Consider the following 19697-nt stretch of genomic DNA (forward strand, 5'->3'; position numbering starts at 1 on the left):
ATGTTTTTGTTTTTAACCCAGGAGCAGTTAGTTTGTTTAGTATTGTTATAACCGGTTTCTTTTTTAGCTCAGAAACACTCAAATAACAATATGGGATTTTTTTTTTTATTACATTCTTTAATAAAGATGCATTTTACCTAGCTGGGATATGAATATGTTTTATTACATTTGAAATTATGCAGGTCAAATTCAACAAATGAATACACTGTCTGCAGTACCGGTGCTTATTAAATAGGGAGTAATACAGTGACTGCACCATCAGGGGACATCCAGCAGAGGGCACTGCTTTGCAGATTTTAAAGTGGAGGTCACATGCTTTAATTAAAGGGCTTTTAGGAGAGCAGTGTAACTTTCAGCTGTGATCTCTTTCAGGATGTTTACTTATTTTCCTTATGATTTATAATGCATACCCTCACTCAGACACAGAATGTTAGCGAAGGCAGCAGAGAGAAAAGGAGGTAAATAGTCCAACACAATTCACTTTTTTTTCCATTTTTCACCAGCTAGTGTCTTTGCAATTTGCACCTTGATCTGAATTAAAGAATTTTCAACAGCGATTGATAACAAATGCTCTTTTTAAAACATGTTAATAAAAAACATACGCATGAAATGACTTTCTTTATGCAACAATGCTCACAACTCTTCACTTTTGTTTTCAAAAATGATGCTGTACATGTGAATGCATCGTTTATTCTAGTCCTGTGTCATATGTGCAGATCTCTTTTGTCTATGTCATTTGTATCAGACAAACAGTTTTGCAGGCTGTGTACAGTATCGTCTGTACAGCAATCCTGCCAGGTCAGTTTCCCGCACATTTAGACAGACAGGCGGGTGACAAGCACACACACACACTTTGGCAAATAGACAGCGTTCATGCTCTAGTGGGTTTGGGTTGTTGATCCAGAAAGTCTGTCAGCTTAGATAAACCAGCGATACCACAGGAGCCACAACTGGGATTTCCTCTGACCCACTTCAAAAGTGCTCCAAATTGTTTTACTACAGCAAATATCTGACATCTCTCTACACAGGGGGACAAAAAGGGCTTTAAATAAGTCAGAGAGTTTTGACATGGTTTAACTTTCAACACAGAAATACATTTTACAGCACTGTGTGGTTAATATCACATCATTTATTCAGGTCATTTAGTTTAGTTCATCACTAAACAACCAACAGTAGTATCAGTATGAATAAACTGCACTATACAATAACAGTAAACAAAGGATACATCATATTTTACTTTACAGTTTACAGGAGAATATCAATGATTGTAAGGCAGGCTGAGTTACAAGTTATGAAAGCAAGGTAGTTTTAACAGCAATTTGATTAATACAAAACAAACCAAGTCAATATAGTTGTTGACCTCTTGCTCACTTATAGTGCATTACTAGTATTGATCGGCAACTCTTGTAGTGCAGTAGGTATAACTGCAGCTGAAGCAGCTACGTGACTCTCCCACTGTATCTACACATCAGTCCACCATCAGCCTCCCTTTGCCTTTTGGCTTGGAAACCAAATCCACCAAAGCTGGTGATTAGCTAGCTATGAAATATTAGCTTAACCCTTTTTTAACCTCTGCAAATTGGCTCGATTTTATTTTAAAAACATGGAAAGAAGGCAATGAGCAACAAAAGATGAAATGACCCAGAAAAAATAGCAAGAAATTAGTAAAAAGAGAAATATGAAAACAAGAAAATTAGTAAAAACAAACAAACAAAAAAAAGGGGCGGCACGGTGGTGTGGTGGTTAGCACTCTCACCTCACAGCAAGAGGGTTGCCGGTTCGATCCCAGGCGTGGGAGCCCCTCTGTGCGGAGTTTGCATGTTCTCCCCGTGTCAGCGTGGGTTCTCTCCGGGCACTCCGGCTTCCTCCCACAGTCCAAAGACATGCAGATTGGGGACTAGGTTAATTGATAACTCTAAATTGTCCGTAGGTGTGAATGTGAGTGTGAATGGTTGTTTGTCTCTATGTGTCAGCCCTGCGATAGTCTGGCGACCTGTCCAGGGTGTACCCAGCCTCTCGCTCGATGTCAGCTGGGATAGGCTCCAGCCCCCCCGGCGACCCTCAAGAGGATGAAGCGGTTAGAAGATGAAGATGAATATATATGTATGTTTTTGACATGGTCAAGAAGAAAGTAGTGTAATATATAATATATCAAGCATTATCCTCCTTTTGTTTGGTATGCATTTTTAATTTCTCCTAGCTATTTGGAATAGGGTCCAATAAGTATAAAAAACATTGTCAATGATAATTACGTCCCAATGTCCAAAAATGAGACAACATAAAGTCCCAATGTCTTCAACCGATTACTTCCTAACTTGCTACTGTTGCTCAAATTGGTCAAATTTGTTGCCACATCAAACTACAAACATTATTAATCATAAATAAAATGTGATCAGGTTTTGGACCTTGTCCACTTTTGTGTCGGGATCAGCTACAGACTGACTTGGCAGAGATGGCTGCCATCTTACATGGATTAGTGTATTGTGCTCTTACTACCACTACATGGCACAAAAAGTGTCCAAAAGTGAGGACAACAGGTCTAAGTTAAGCAGAATGCATTCTCGGAACCCATCGCCTGTATTTGGCGTCTGACTTCCAGCAGATGGCGATACAGCCTCTGGGGACCCCGATTTTTTGGCATTCTGGTTTGATTTGGGCGGAGGAGGAGAATTGCCTTTTTTGGACTTCCGTTTATATATAAGTAAATATGCTGAACCACTGCGATGGATTCAGAGTTTGCAGTGACGCCAATTATGTTCCACCTCGTTAGTTCACCGCACGGACCGTTTAACCTGGCGACAACTGCAGCCGGTTCAAACGTGATTGGTCAATATCACGCGGACTACAAACAGCCTACAACCGGAAACCAGGGCTCTTCTGCTCTTCTTCCAGAGGCAAGATCTCCGGGGTTTGCCTACAGACTCTACATTCACTGAATGTAGAGTCTGTATATAGAGACTAAGCAGAATGAAGTATAAGGTCAAGTAAACCCAAAATGTGGTGTCCTCATATGAGGATGTGGGGTCTCAGGAGGATATAGCAATTTATTCTTGATATAGCAGTTTAGCTCTCAGCCAGACTGATTTGACTTTCACAGTTGAAGTCAGTTACAGAGAAGAGATCATATTCATTCTAATTAAATGGCTGTAATCATAATAATTATTGTGTATGTTTATGTGGGTTTTTGTTGTGACTATTTAGCACAATGCATAGTAAATTCTGATACAGCCAACATGGAGTGCGGCTGTGTGACCCACTTCAGTTGTGCAAATACGTGTTTGCCACAGTGCTGCTGATAAACAATTCATTAACATCCTGGGCAGGATTTGGAGGATGATGAAGCATGATGACATCTTTCTTGTCAGCGCAAAGTTTTTAAAACAAATGAAATATTAAACGACAGAGCTCCATTCTCTGCAGCAGGTAAATCTGAGATTCGTGGTTAAAGTCTCAGTCTGCCATCAAGGATAAAATAACATCATGTGAAATGAAGGTGTCAGAGGTTTGTCAAAGTTTATAGTATTGACAGATGTCAGCTTCAACCTTCCTCTCTACTCTCCTGTCTATATCAAATAGTGTCGGAAGATAAGCAAAGGCATGATTTCAGTTTGATGAATTTCAGACATTATCCAAACAGTTTTGAAAGGGGTTAAAGCACAGATGATTTCCTTGACCTTAAAATGAAGCGCATAATCCTACAAATAAAAGTCAAAGTCACAAAAACTACAGCTGAATGACTGAGCTGCATGTATCAACTCTAAGGTAGCTGAAGCTCAATCATCAGATACGAACGCTGCAAAAGTCACAATTCTTGCCTTTCCACAAGATGATTGACAAGTGACACGTCAACATGAACCTGTCTGGCTGTCGTTGGTTTCTGCTACCAGTATTCTAACTATATAAAGTCATAACGGCTGCTCAAGTTTCTCCTAAATGATCTGCCAAAACCATGAATAGGTCGTGTAGTTATAGAATCAGGCTTCATTGTGTATCTACAATGCTGAGTTTTAATAATAATAATGATCTCATGCTTTTATTGCTTCGAGAGGTGGCGAAATAAACTGTCATTTAAACCACCATCTAGAGTTCACTGGTTCAGCTTCAATGAACAATCAATCAATCCATTCTCGGTGATGTTGATGATGCAGGCATTAGGCTTGTAGATAACTGAGCATGTGCGCTTGGCCTGGCTGAAGTTGGGGGAGATGCCATGTGAGGTTATACTTTCTTAGGTACGTGTTGTCTTGTTGATGCCAGAGGTCAGAGGAGAATGGCCAGACTGGTTCAAGATGATAGAAAGGCAACAGTAACTCAAATAACCACTGGTTACAATCAAGGTCTGCAGAAGACCATCTCTGAACCAACAACATGTCCAACCTTGAAGCAGATGGGCTACAGCAGCAGAAGACCACACCAGGTGCCACTCCTGTCAGCTAACAACAGGAAACTGAGGCTACAGTTCACACAGGCTCACCAAAACTGGACAATAGAAGATTGGAAAAACGTTGCCTGGTCTGATGAGTCTGGATTTCTGCTGCCACATTCAGATGGTAGGCTCAGAATTTGGCTTCATGGATCCATCCTGCCTTGTATCAACGGTTCAGGCTGGTGGTGGTGGTGTAATGGTGTGGGGGAGATTTTCTTGGCACACTTTGGGCCCCTTAGTACCAACTGAGCATGGTTTAAACACCACAGCCTACCTGAGTGTTGTTGCTGACCGTGTCCATCCCTTTATGACCACAGTGTACCCATCTTCTGATGGCTACTTCCAGCAGGATAACGCACCATGTCACAAAGCTCAGATCATCTCAAACTGGTTTCTTGAACATGACAATGAGTTCACTGCAACTGTGTGATGTCATCATGTCAATATGGACCAAAATCTCTGAGGAATGTTTCCAGCACCTTGTTGAATCTATGCCACAAAGACTTACAGTAATTCTGAAGGCAAAAGGGGTCCAACCTGGTACTAGCAAGGTGCACCTAATAGCACCAAAAGTAGCCAGTGAGTGTATATGCGTAGTGGGAATAAAACATCAGAAAAGAAGGTGTTAATTTCTTTTCATTCCCGTCCATTGACTGGCCCACCAGCTTCAGTAGACACATACAAAGACAATGCAAATGGCTCAGTCAAGAGCACTGGGGTGGTGTGTGTGTATACAGTGTGTGTGTGAGAGAGAGATATAGAGCTTTCTGTAATGGGAGGGGCTGAGGGTGTAGATTTTGTTTCAACAATGGGTGGAACACATATGAAACGAGGAGGTTGGGGGTCCTCCAGTATGGGTACCAACGAGGAAGTGAGTAAACTCTTGTATATATTCCAATGTCTTTTTTGGCTGATCTGTGGGTATACTGTAAACAGCCAGAGGAGGAGGTGAGTATATAGCTGTGTATACCCTCCACCACACCGTTGGGGTCCTCCCAAAGGAAATATTTAGCATCAAACACCTAATTTCCTGTATTGTGGTGATTTTTTATGCACACATCTGTACCTTTACTTCACCGATTTCAGGTGGAAATGTGTTCACTTTCGCTATATATATTGCTTTTATTGTATCTCTTTATTGTGGAGGACATATGAACATGTTCTAAATACTGAGGGAGACATGTCCCCTGCTTCGGGCCTGAAATCTACGTCTGTGGGAGGGACAGTTGGGAAAGCCCTTATAGCATTTAACTGGGAAATCCCAAACACTGGTTTGGAGGAGGGGGAGGTGTGTGGGAATGATTTTGGGGAGAACCCTGTGTTCAAAGGGTGGCGGGCTGGTGCTGTGTACAGAATGTAGCAATGTGTGTGTGTGTGTGTGTGTGTGTGTGTGTGTGTGTGCACTGAGTAGTAAATGTTTGTATTGTGGGTTTAATGTATTTATAATTATACATCCCATCTGGGTGTGTATGTGTGCGCCCCCGGTATGTGTGCATGTGCGGACTGTGTGTGCATGTGCGGACTGTGTGTGTGTGTGTGCGCGCAGCTGTGGCACGCAAAAGAAGGCCAGGGCCCCCGAGACAAACGTGGCCGCTTACCCGCTCGGTTGCCATGGCGACGGGGAGATGGGAAAGGCTCTGTTGGAATTGCCATTAAAATGGAGAGCAGCACACCACTGCATGCCTGCACACACACACACACACACACACACACACACACACAAAATATATTCACATGAAGACAAAGCAAGCATAAATCTCACAAACACACACACACACACACACACACACACACACACACACACACACACACACACACACACACACATAACGTTGTAGGGCTCCTCTGCATCAGTAGAGCTGTTGTGGTGTTTATCAAATAAGAGATGTGATTGGTGTGGTGAAACGTGCAGCCCAGCCACAACTACAACATCAATATTACAATTAACAACTCGTAATTCTCCTGGGCACAGGTATGTGTGTGTGTGTGTGTGTGTGTGTGTGTGTGTGTAATAATGGGACGATATTAAAATAGTGCTGTGGAAGAGAAAATAGCTGGACTCAGCAGGATACTTAACGAGAGGGGGAGAGCTTGTGAATACTTTGACCAATGCAGTCTAGTCTGTGTGTGTGTGTGTGTGTGTGTGTGTGTGTGTGTGTGTGTGTGTATGATACTGTACCCGTATCTCTGTGGGTTTCTTGGGAGTAAGCACATTTTTGGAAAGCAAAGAGATATTTGAGGGTTAAGACTTGGTTTTAGGGTTGAGGAAACAGGCCTAGGTTAAAGTTAGGGTCTGGGCATGTCGTGGGACTGTGACAGAAAGAGAAAGTGGATAATGTCCAGAAGGGTCCTCATAAGCACTTGCCAACAGGCTTGTTGGCACGGAAGGACATGAATGCACCAACTGCTAGATTTGGTAAGTTTGAATAACATCATTATGTTTCATACATTAGGCTGATTTTTCAGTCTTGTTACAACTGTAGCTCATGTTTTCACAATTTAGACTCTCGTGTGCTTCAACTGTAACATTGGACAGCGTCCACTTACATGCGCATGTTGCTAATCTACCTGAAAATATCACATATTTAGGTAAAAAAAATCTCTGACAAGTGAAAAATGATACAGTTTTGCAGACTTTCCCCTCAATGGTGAAGAGCTACTGGCCTGTCTTTGCAGCCAAGTGATGTATGTTGGATCATGGTGGTGAACTGTATCCAAGCTCATTAATTCAGCCAGACCTAGCAACAGACTGTCTGCGAAGCCCCGCCCCCCCCCGAGTTTATGTTACTATTCCTGTCAAGCATACTCACATAGTGCACATACAGTTTCCAGAGATAATGTGGGCAGAGTTACAAAAGATGAATATTTTTACTGTCAGTTAAAATGACATCTGATGTCAGTTTAGCTTTTTTTTTCAAATGTATTTGCATTCAAATGTAGATATCCATTGATAGACATTATCCAAAATGTAGGCTAGACCTGTATCGAGTTGCTAATCAAACTGTTGATGCAATGAGTGGTGTGTGGAAGAGGGATTTTGGCCTGGATATCCACTGGGTACACCGGATCTTCCGAAATATTCACCATTGCCCCCTGAGGCTTTATTGTCATCAGACGAAAGATGATAGGTTACAAGACTGTCATGCTAGAGGACTGAAATAATATAATAAAATAAATATAATAAATGTATTTGTTTAGCACTTAGCTAAACAAGCTTACAAATATTTTTAAAACATTTTCAAACAAATGTTAAAAGCTGGGAAAAAAAGAGCGTACAGAGGCAAAAATAGAACAAAAGGAAGTACAAAGCAGGCATTAAAAGGGAAAGCTTTCCTATAAAAATATGTTTGAAGCAATGATTTAAAAACAGGTAACGTGCTAGCCAGCATGCTCTCCTCCGGTAGAGAATGCCAGAGCCTCGGGGCCTTGATGGCAAAAGCCCGGTCACTTTTAGTAACCAACCATGATGTAGGGATGACTAGCGAGCGTAGGCTTGAAGATCTCACGTCATGACTGGGAGCATAGGTAGTCAGATGCTCAGCTATATAACTGAAAGACTGAAAAGGTGCACCTGTTGATGATCCATATTTTGACAAGAAAATTAAGAGGCAGCATTGGGTTTTTTTTGGTGGTGTAGAACGAGTCAGTATTAGTATTATAAGTATGTTGAGGACAAGTGTAAGATCCAATTTTTATTTTAATCCTACATTATCCTGTTTGGCTGCTTAGTGAGATAACGAGACAACCTAGCTGAGGCAGAGAGCCCATAACCAGGTGGGGACATGTTCACTGAGAGAACTCTTGAATATCCCGATGTTTGAATCTAGTTCAGGGAACTGCAGATCAAGTCTCTCATTTATTAGCATTGTGTACACACAAAACAAGGCCTGAAAGAGGCAGACGCCATTTCTCATGCAAAAGTTGTAATCTATGAAAACTTGATAGGAAAAACTTGGATCATGCTTACCAACATTTTGGAGACAGGAAATTGGCGACCCAGATGGTGAGTTGGAAGCCTGATGGTAGAAATTGTCGAATATTTTTTAGCGCACGCCATTTTTAGTATGGATCCTACTGTCCTGTTTTATAAATGACACCTCAGAACTGCAGGTCACGTGGCACTTTAGGCCTGCTATACAAATCCTTTACAAACATGGGAGCAATAACTGGCCTGTGATGTTTCAATCTCCAACCTGTCTTTAACACATTCATCCTAAACAGTTATGGAGTTGCAAGCTGGCAACGGTAAGCTAACATGCACGTCTGCATTATCTTCTTGATTTACATTGGTGGTTGTGTGTGTGCGACAGCAGAGGAATGTTATTATGCTGGCTTCCTCTCAGGCAATTTGTGTGTGTGTGTGTGTGTGTGTGTGTGTTTATAGCCCCAGCAAGGGTAAACAGTCCACACACCCGCCATAAAGAAAGGTTAAACTAAATGTTATAGAAAACCTCCGGGGTAAATGCTTGAGTCCCTGGTGACTTTCATGTTTGTTCTACTAAAAAAGAAAATGCATTAAAGGAAAGTGATTGCAAGAAAGGAAGCGGTGGTATGGCTGCAGCTTTGATGTATGTGATGGTGATGGGATTTACACAGGTTTGTTTGGGAGGTTGCTCCTAATGCACATGTGTATATAACTCTGTCTTTCTCTGCTGTCTTTGTGTGTGCTCTCCAGTTGGCTGACCAGACTCGTGTGTTAGACCTAATAGATTCACGTCACTGCCCAAGGCCACAGCTGCAAAAATACGGTTTCATAATACTGCTGCTTTGCTGCCTGCATAATCCTTTTTTTTCAGTCTCTGGATCCCCCTGCCTTCATATCTAGTTTTTTTTTCATCCTCTCTTCTTTCTTCTTAGATTCTCTCTCCTTAATTTAGGCTGCACCTCCCACTCCCTTTCTCTTGTTGTCATAAATCTTCACAGACAAGGAAAATGTCTTTGTTTTCCTGCCTGCCTCACTTCAAATGTCCTTTAAATAAGATCGCTTATTTTCGGCTTAAATATTTAATACTCTTTGTTATTCATTTCAATACCTTTTCATGAATATTTATAGCGTTTGTAATTATTTGGCCTCAGAAGGTTTTGATGTCACTGGGATATAATGTTTGCGTTAAGGTCGTCGAGCAAAAAGCTTATTAACTCAGATTTTTGTAGAGCTGTGCTCCTCTGTATAACCACTGTGAGATCATCAGGAAACCACCAAGTCATTATGACTGTGTCTGAAATCACTCACTACTCACTACATAGTCCACTATTTAGCGAGTCCGCCATTTTGTAGTGCTGCCCGAATGTATTATTATTCCTATATAGTGGACTTAAAGTATCCCACAATGCACCATGAAAAGTAGTGTACAGCCGATGGTCACTCTCCAAGCAATATATCCCATAATGCACAGCGCCACAGCAACGGAAGGACAGCCTGCTGTGTATGTTCAACTTATAATGGCATGTTCAAGTTTGTTTTCCAGTTTTTCTTTGACATGTAATGAGCTGTCAATTTAATGTGTAGTCAATGGTCCCTGAAGAAAAAATAAATCAGCAATCGATCTTCTCTGGTGCTGAACGGCTACTGTACAGAGTAGGGCTAATAATGCTAGCTAATGTTAGCAAGCTGGGTTGCTACTAGCTCTGATTTGTGACGTAATGCATAACGTTTTACATTAAATTCACAAGTTATTACATCAGCACAACAAAGGTTAATCAGAAAATGATTTATGCTAGTAGGACAGGTTGCAGTCGCTGCTGTCTCCTCTTGTCTTTCTGTGAGTGTAACGTTATTATTATGTTTAATGTGAGCAGAGCAATGCATCTCACAACACAAATGGCCACAAAGTACTTTGTAATGCTATTTATTAATTTTGGGAAAATACACTGAGTATAATTTCATGTTTTAATCACAAATATGCGTGTCGATATTTGTTGGTTCACCAACAAAGATGGTTCACCAGCCGACGTTGATGTAACATGTTTTAATTGTGCAACAGCAACGAAAATGACCTGAGTAATGTCTGACAGTGTTCTTTCATGTTGCAGCTCACTATATAGTGCTCTACATACAAGTCCCTATATAGACAATTGGAAATAATGAATGAGTGAATGATTTTGGACAGATACGTTGCGCAGCAGTGCCCCAACATGTTGCAGCCATATCATGCATTTAAAGGTCCAGTGTGTAGGATTTAGGGGCATCTATTGGCAGAAATGGTATATAATATTTACAACTGTAAACTGTTTTCATTGGTATATGTTTTTATTAGTGAGCTGTTTGCATCTACATACGGAGCAGGCCACGCACCGTAATGTTCTCAAACAGTAGAAGTTCTACTTCTGCAACCTCAATGTTAGATACCACAAAGGTCTACACACTAGATTGTTAATGTGATGGCATGTTTGATAGTAGTTGGACAGGAAGTGCAAAACAATTCTTTGTTCCCTGTAGAGCAGTGATACTCAACTTATGGCCCATGGGACACATCTGGTCCGTGATAAGGTGTCAGGTGGCGTGCCGACCATTTTCTAGGCTGTAATGAAAATAAATTTGATTCACGCTGGGACCTTTTGTCCGTTGAATGCCAAAGTGCAAGTGCTTGTTTATAAGAATAAGATTCTGCACAACCTCAACAGAGGTCTAGGCTGAGCCTTGAATGACCCCAAGTCCTAGAAGTGCCCCTTCATACACATCCTAGCCAACATTTGCATGTGAGGCCTAAATGCGTAGTAAATGAGCTGAAAAATGGGCCCTATATGGAATAGTCCATAATGGCCCCATGCCAGTTGGGTTTTGGTGGTTTGCTTTGGTGGTTTTACCCAAGTGGACTCAAGATAAGATGCCCATTTTGGGCCTGAACCCACTTGGTACCTCGGTAGCATAACTCATGTGGGGCCCACTTGGGTAAACCCACCTATGTGGGCAATTGGCATGGGGCCATTGTGGGACCCATGGAGAATCCCAAATAGGGCCCATTTTTCAGCTCATTTACCAACCACATGGGGCCCATATACAAATGTTGACTGGAACCTGTGCAGGGCTGCTGCAACTGGATCAAAACTGAGTAAGGACAGCAAACAGAAATGTTGAAATCAGGCAATTTACTTATGTACTTGTTTAAAGCGGCCCCTGGCCTTCTGTCATTTTGCAAAAGTGACTCTCGGGCAAGTCTCCGTGCTGCAGAGTAAGGTTTCTAATAATTTCTAAAACCCATTACAAGTATGGGAAGTTGTCAGCGGTTGCTGTGGGAAGAGTGGCATACAACAAGGACTCGCAGGAGGCTGTAATTAACGCAGAACACCATCCTGCTGCTGTACGGCTCATCTTCAAAGGACTGCAAAAACAAAGAGATTTCAGAGAGAGCTTGGCAGAACATTACCTTGGCTGCATCTTTGCCTGCTTTATTCTCATTGAATTATGCTACTTTGACAGATCATTATCGAGCCATTAAATGGAAGGCTTTTTATGTTTTTAAAATAGATTAGTGTCAAAGTGTGTGTAGCAATCACTAACATGGAGACTGACACCAGAGCATGATGATATCACAGCAAGTCACTGAGTCAAATTTAGTCATCCTAATTCATGAATAAGACTGTTAGCGTGTTTAAAGGATGCAGACAAAGCAGAGAAGGCAGCGTGATGTCATATTTGTCTTGATGCATAATGACGTCACAGTCACGATAAAGTGTTTTCAGACAGTGTGTTGCAGAGATAATAATACAACACAATTGAGGACCCAAGCCTTTTTAACATGGTATATTTTAGGGTCCTTATACTCCTGCATTGTTGAGTGGTTTCTGTTGTTCTGCTGTTGTTGTTGTCACATTGTGAGCGTGGCTGCAAGCTGGGAAAAGTTCAACCATTATGAACTCAAGCAGGAAGTTTTTGTTGACATAAAGGAGGCAAATAAAATCCTAATATGATGAGTCAGGTATACACATTCCATAAAGCACAATGCCAGTTATAATACCAGATAAAAGTCTGTCATCAAAGTCACCACTTTACGATGCTGCACCAAAAATGTCCCATGAACTATCTGCTGAAATCATCTCAGAGTAAATCTGAGTTCTGTAGGCGATGCAACTGCTGAGTCGTGCTTTATTTTCCATCTTAAACAGTTTGTTTAAATAGTTTTTTTTAAAAAGTTGTTCACTGGGTTTTGAGAGACAGTGAGTCACAACGTTGTACTCAGTTTGCTGATTGGGCCTAAATATTGTTTGTGTCCATTCTTGGGTGGACGCTTGTAGGCGACATTCAGAGAATTAATACAGCAGCCAACCACTATCTGATATGTGATATTATAGTGGAGTAATGCCATAAGCAGAGAATGAAGTCATGCTACCTTGCTGTGTGTTGTAATCAGAGCTTTCCTGTGGTCTGTTGTGGTGCTTGTTAGTGCATGTGTGTATCCTACTGGCTAGCTCAATGCCGCGGCTTTGCACTGCTTTCATACAGTGGTAATCAGTGATATCAGAAAGTCATCTGAACGCCATCCTTAGCTTTTCTTCTGAAACACTTCTTTCCTTTAAAACACCTTTCTCCAGTCAGCACCATATTTTGTTAAAACACCGTAAGAACTACAAAGCATACAAATGAATAAAATAAGCCCTTACCTAAGTGCACAAAATCATAATCCACAAATACCATATCAAATACAAACAATTTCAACCTTTAAACACACAAGAAGCTCAGTTTTACAGTGAGGTTATGATGTTTGATTAAGCCCGCAGCTGCCACAACAGCGAAACATTTGAACTTAAACACTTGTTTATTGTCAAGTCGATTAAAATACATATCACCACACAGAAATCACAAAACATTAAATGACACTGTACCTTGTTCCCATTCCAGCCGGGCGCTTAACTATACAAGAAACAGCAGCATGATATTGCAGAGCAAAGCTGCTCGTCTTCCCTCCTTTGTTCTCAAACTTTTCTGCATCTGTATCCTGTTTTCGCCAGGAGACGGTGTCAAAATAAAAGCCCCTTAGGATCAAAGAAGACCACCAAAATAAAGGCTGACAGGAAGTAATTTTAACCTGAGCTTCAACCTTCTTCATAGACCTTAGTGTACCTTTTGAAACGAAATTAATTTGTTAACTTACCACACCTCAACCACGCCCCTGATTACCTGCCACCCTCATCTTTCTTTATTCAATCTGGTGCATACCTCTCCCATGTCTCATTCTAGGTGCCATCTGGAGGACCTGTAATCAGCTCAGGTGGGAAAAATGTCTGAGATGGAACCCCCACACTGAGGGTCAGTTATTACGGTTTCGTATATTTCTGACAACGGGTATTTATCTTTGCGTTTGCACCTATCATTTACACATAACCAGCATTTTTCTCGACGAAAACAGAGATTTTCAAAATCGGCTTCCAAAGTGACAGTTTTTAGAAATATCCGCTTCCATGGAGACGTGTTCACAGGATAGACAGAGATTTTGGTTACGTTTTGTTAGCACTTTTGGGACTACTTACGAGCTTACAAATAAACTTAGCACTGCTGCATCAACATCACCGCTATATCAGCGCACAAAGACGAATGCTGTGTCCAATATTACTTGGTCCACAGCGTCCGCGGTTTAAGGTCCACCAGAAACAACGGTTTTGGATCAGACCTGTTTTTATCACTAGCGCCAAGAGGAAAACAAATCACTGTGCATGCGCAGAACATTCCTCTATGGTGTTTGACATATGGCGTATCGCCACCTACTGGCCTGGCATGCTAATTGTAGCAAAAAGCTGCCGTTTTTGCGTTTTCGTGTAAACAGGGATATCGTTTTCACAACTGATCATGTAAACCCAGAATTTTTTTCGTACGGGATGAATAAAAATCTGTTTTTATTTGTATTGGTAGCCATGTAAAAAAGGCTTGAGTCTCCCTCTGCCCGATCTCCAGTACATCCTCCCAGACCAACCTAACAGAAGACATCCCTCTTCCACCTTCAACCCCCCACCTACATCCATTCACCATTCCTCAACAACTAACACTTCCTGAATTACAATAAAACTGTTAAAAGACATATTGTTGTGGCGTGGTCCTTGCTAGTGAAGTCATTTACAGCGTCTTTAAAATGTAGCACCCACCCTCCGGTTCCCCCCTGGTTAACACCACCAGCTCGGTCAGCACTGTTAGCTACTAGCCACCAGCTCAGCCACCTCATACGCTCTGGATTTCCTGTAAAGCCCCTTTAAATCTTGCAAGATGTTGCAGAGCTTAATGTCTGTTGGTGGAGTCATTTCAGTGGCACCAACAGAATAGCGATGTCAAGCCATGCATATTATGTTACACCCCTCTGTCATTCTGGTAATGTAATTACCTCAGTGTTGACATTTATGATGTTAGCAGCATCACATCAGTGTGTGCACGAGAGAAAAAAAATAATTTACTGCTGCAATCACACATGTTCATATCAGTTCACTGCATTTACGATGACAAAATTGTTTTAGTGAGACATTGGTGACCTTTGCAGGGTGGATCAGCATCACAGCTGCTGGGATACAGGCTGAAAATCTATTCTATTCTATTCTATTCTATTCTATTCTATTCTATTCTGTGACACATGAATCTTGCAGCATGCAGGATATTTATGCACAGACGGGTGGCTGTTACATTTGCATCACATTTGTACTTGTGCTGTGTTCACTGACCTGTGAGAATCTGTGAGGGGAGGAGAGGTGACAAAACATGAGAGACGAGGAAGGCAAGGAAAGGTTGTAGATGCTTAAAGAGGGAGGAGAGGAGGAAACAAAAGATTGCATGTTGTATTATTTATCTCCTGCAGATGTAAGTCTACATTATTTATCCTCATGGGCAACGCATTTCTTCTCTGGCCGGCAATAAATAGCATACTTGGTGTGGAGGATGGTTCTTATCTCAGTCCAGATCCTCTGTGTGGGACTCGTGTCTATTGTGTGCACTTATGATGCAGAATTTAATCAAACGGACTCCACAAAACATGGAGTATTTGGGTATTTGGAGATAGTCACATTTTTGTATTTCTCTTTTGGACACTTCAGCGCCCTGAGCAAACTCCATTACTAATGTGTTTGCTTCTCTGTGTCCTCACTGTTGTGTGTGTGTGTGTGTGTGTGTGTGTGTATGTGTGTGTTGAGTCACAGTGCTTCCATGAGCTTTCAGCCCTCTGAGTCTCTAATGGAGATGAATGCTGCCTCCTCCACCTCACAACGCTGATTTAATCACACAAATAGGCAGTCAGCTCACCTTTGTGTGTATGCACCATGTGTGTGTGTGTGTATACAGTTTGTATATATGTGTGTGTGTGTAATCCTTGTCATCGTTTAGGTCAGACCACACGGTGCAGAGTTCCTGAGAGAGCGCCCTAAGGCCTGTGTATGAAATTGCACTAAAGTGTGTGACAGCGTGTGTATTTATGCATGTTTGTGTATGTCAGAATGTGTGTGTTTATTTCCATACTTATGAGGACAGTGCCCGAACAGGAGGGAAAAATGTGCATTTTGAGGACATCCTGCAGCGCCTCACATTTTAGGGAGGTTTTTTTTGGGTCAGACTGCGGGTTTACGGCTGAGATTAGAATCATGATTAGCTCGCCGGAGGTTAGGTTAAAGCTGGAGTGCGGAACTTTTGTCTCCCCCCTCTGGCAGTGAAAGTAATTACACAGACACTGTTGATGTGTGCTTACGATGTACGCCTGCAGGTGAGCTTGACACATCTCCTCCGCCCCCATAGCGTCTTTTTTGTACTTAAATCCCTCCTCTGAAAACAGTTTCTTTTTATCTGGAGCATCCACTTCGGATTTTCTGTCAAACGTTCCGCCATACTCCTAGCTGCTGCTCTGTCACTATGATCTACCCCCACTGCCTTTTTCTTAAAGATATTTTTGGGGCTTTTTTCCTTTATTTTACAGGACAGATACAGTGTGAATGGGGGGGAGAGAGAGGGGGGATGGCATGCAGCAAAGGGTTGTGGGTTAGAATTGAACCCGCAGCCGCTGTGGCAAAAACACAGCCTTTGTATGCTGGGTACGCTGGGCGCCTGCTCGACTAGTTGAGCACCTGCCACTACCAGTTTTTTTAATCTTTATTTGAAACTGTCAACATCTGTCCATAGTATCACAAGAAAACATCAGAGTCACTCAGATGCAGGTGAAGCATTGATAAAACAAAACGAAAAGCAATTCTATAAAGAAAAAAAAAACAACAAAAGTAAAACAAAGTATTGTAATTTCTCACCCGTGTACACCTGTACAGAAAGATGGAGGACGTGATAGCGCCACAAAACTGAAGCCAAAACATCCCAAATGCCCCCTGCTGGCTGGCTGCAATATAGGTCATAAGCCCCACCCCCTCCATGCTAGATTCAGTTCAATTGAACTCAAGTTCATTTGCCCCCAAAGTGCAGTTTGTTTAGGCACGTGTGAACACAGCAATCGCACTCAGGTGTGCACCAAACCAACCAGGCCGAGACCTTCTTGAAGAGGTGGTCTCTGTGCGGTTACAAATGAACTCTGGTGTGGTTCATTTGTGGTGAGAATGTGTTCCACCCTGGATCTGAACCAACTGCAGTCACATGACACATTGTTTGGGTTGAACATGAGCATGTTACAGTCCTGGAGGATTATTAATGTGCACCTCCTCCTGTACTGCCTTAATATGCACATTCAGCACATCCAATGCATCAAAACATTGTTTTCTAGTTGGAGCCGCGCCTCGTTTTCAAACTGTATGCTTTGACTAAAATGAACAATGACAGCAATATAGTCCACAATGAGCAGCGCTACAATCAACCTGCGTAGTTGTCCCTCCATTGTGACATTAGAAAGTGTCACATTTATCTTGCAAGTGTACTCTTCTTCAGTGTTTTGGAATTTTCCAGCATGGAAATTCTGACCAATCAAGAGCAGCTTTCTCACACAAGGCGTTTGATCTGGTCCGCTTGTAAATGCTGCCGTGAGAACACGAACCAACTCTAGGCAATTATACAACTTTGTAACAAAATTAGTCCCTGATTCAGACCAAAGCAAGACAACTCGAGGTCTGAAAGCACCCTTAGACCCTTAGATCATGATCCATGAATGCCCATGAACGTTCATGATCCAGGATATTGTAGCTTCATTTATGTACAGTGGGTGGAAGTATAGAGGTATTGTCCATCTTTATATACAGTCTATGCATTAGACACAAAAACTCAAGGTTGTTGAGAAACAGAGAGCCTTCCCTGACGGTGAAATGCTTCATTACCATTGTGTTTAAACTCATTTGGCAAGCGCTTGAATGTAACAGAGGAATAATTTAGGGAATGAATTTGGTCCTCAAATTTTTTTTTTGTGTGTGTGTGTGTGTGTGTCAATTGCTTTCTTTAGAACTCAAAGTGCGCAACTTAATTGGTATTGCCATGGCAACCATTTAAAGTACTCTTCCAGTGACATCATAACCCCATTCATGCTTCCCAGGCTTCTCAGAGAACATCTGCTCCCATTCAGTTCAAATTGTTCTCTTCAAGTAGTGACGTCTGAGCATCTTCACTGCTCACAGACTCAGAGTGAGCGAGGTTTAGCTCTGCAGCAGATCAAGGCTCTGTGGACTTTTTTTTAGTAAGCAGGAGCCATCTATTACTTTTAATTTGCCTTTTACCCCTGTAACTTGTTTGTGACCTTCCAATGTGACCCACAGGAGTATTTCCTAAATAAGCACCTGTATCGATGGCAGAGGATTAACATGTCCATAAACCTATCAGGCCAGGAAAGAGTAGAGACACAGGAAGGGTTGTCATAGTGACCTCCAAAATCACATAACTGACTATTAACCCTGCAGTTTTGTTTAGGCAGAGGTGGACACAAAGTACAAAACTCTATTACTTGAGTCAAAGGATAGATGCTCCTGGTCAAATATTAATCCAATACCAGTGGAAATTGCTGAGACAAATCATTACTTGAGTTAAAGCTTTTAAAAATACTTAAGTAGGAAAAAAAAATCTCAATACATTGTTTATTGTTACAATACACTGACAGAACCTCATGACTCTAAACAAACCCACTGAATGCACTGACTTGCTTGTAGAACTAAGCAATAATCTGGATGCAAAGTTAAGTCAGCTACTACACAGTATTACTGTAAAACAGCTAGAACCACACCCCCTCCACCAAGTCCTATGTGAATCCATAGTACAACTGAAAACGCTCAGTAAAAACATTTCTAACAGTGTACTACAACTTCGCAGGCAAATCCATCAACAGTTATTTGACCAAACATAGCACAAAAACTGCAACAACTACAAGCACAAATTACTTTATTTAAAATATTAATGTGTTTACATACCTCTACAAGCTTTAAAAGCTTGATTGGCAAATTCTTTTAGGCTGCGACAAAGTTTGTGTGCGGTAAGCAGAGCAAATATTAAAAACAAAACTTCCAACATGGACTTGAGGTATAGCTATGGGTAATCTGATGGGGAATCTTCATCTCCATCTGCTGCTGTTGCCATAGTGACACTGCATAACCAAATACAACTGCCTGCTGATGCAGTCTCTACCGATTAGCTGTCTAATCAGAGTAGCACATGTGCGAGGTAGAGGTACGTGAACTCCACTTCCAACCATACACAGAACTGCATTAAAAATATATATATATAAAAATACTCAAGTAAAGTACAGATACTCAAAAGCTGTACTCAAGTACAGTACTTGAGTAAATCTGCTTCATTACTATCCATCCTTGGGTTTGGGCAAAATAATTACTTGGTTAGGTTTAGGAAAAGATCATGGCTTGGGTTAAAATAAGTAGGTTTGTTACGCAGCTTCATGTTACTTCATGTTTGTACATGCGTAGCTTCTCGTATTGTACCTAAACATAACACACTGGAAGTCCTGTGTTTGTTTGACCCCATACACGGACTTTGTTGGTCTTTATACGAGGTCACATGACTTCCTTCTTTGTTCCTGTAAGAATTACTATGGCCACTAGAAGTCGCCACCTAACAGTAAATGTAAATATTAGCCACAATAAATTGTCTCAAAAGTTCATATGAGGAAAGCATGGACATATTAAGAAAACTGGACAAAGCATTGGAGCTCTGAGGAGCTGTCTCTCCCACTGACATCACCACAGTCCAAGACATGTTGAGCAGTCACCACTGTAAGTCCCTCAAGAACAGCATGAGCCACAAGCTGCACTTCACCAGATGTCACAGATGTCCAGGTAGGCATTCCAGGTGAGAAAGTGGAGATTGATGGTGTCACTGGTCAGAAAGCCAGTACAAAGTTCTGGATTCAGCAGAAACCCAACTCTGTTGGCTCGGACC

At 41.6% G+C, this 19697-nt stretch overlaps 1 protein-coding gene across 1 annotated transcript in view; it reads left to right on the forward strand.

Moving 5' to 3' along the window:
* Nucleotides 1-6643: 6643 nt before the first annotated feature.
* plppr1 (phospholipid phosphatase related 1) overlaps nt 6644-19697 on the forward strand; it is a 119810-nt gene continuing 106756 nt past the window's right edge. Inside the window, exon 1 of the mRNA XM_049559923.1 lies at nt 6644-6842. The gene's annotated coding sequence lies outside the window, so the exon portion shown is untranslated. The remainder of the gene's footprint in view (nt 6843-19697) is intronic.

The sequence above is a fragment of the Epinephelus fuscoguttatus genome, linkage group LG18 (genome assembly GCF_011397635.1).
Source record: "Epinephelus fuscoguttatus linkage group LG18, E.fuscoguttatus.final_Chr_v1".
Classification (NCBI taxonomy): Eukaryota; Metazoa; Chordata; class Actinopteri; order Perciformes; family Serranidae; genus Epinephelus; species Epinephelus fuscoguttatus.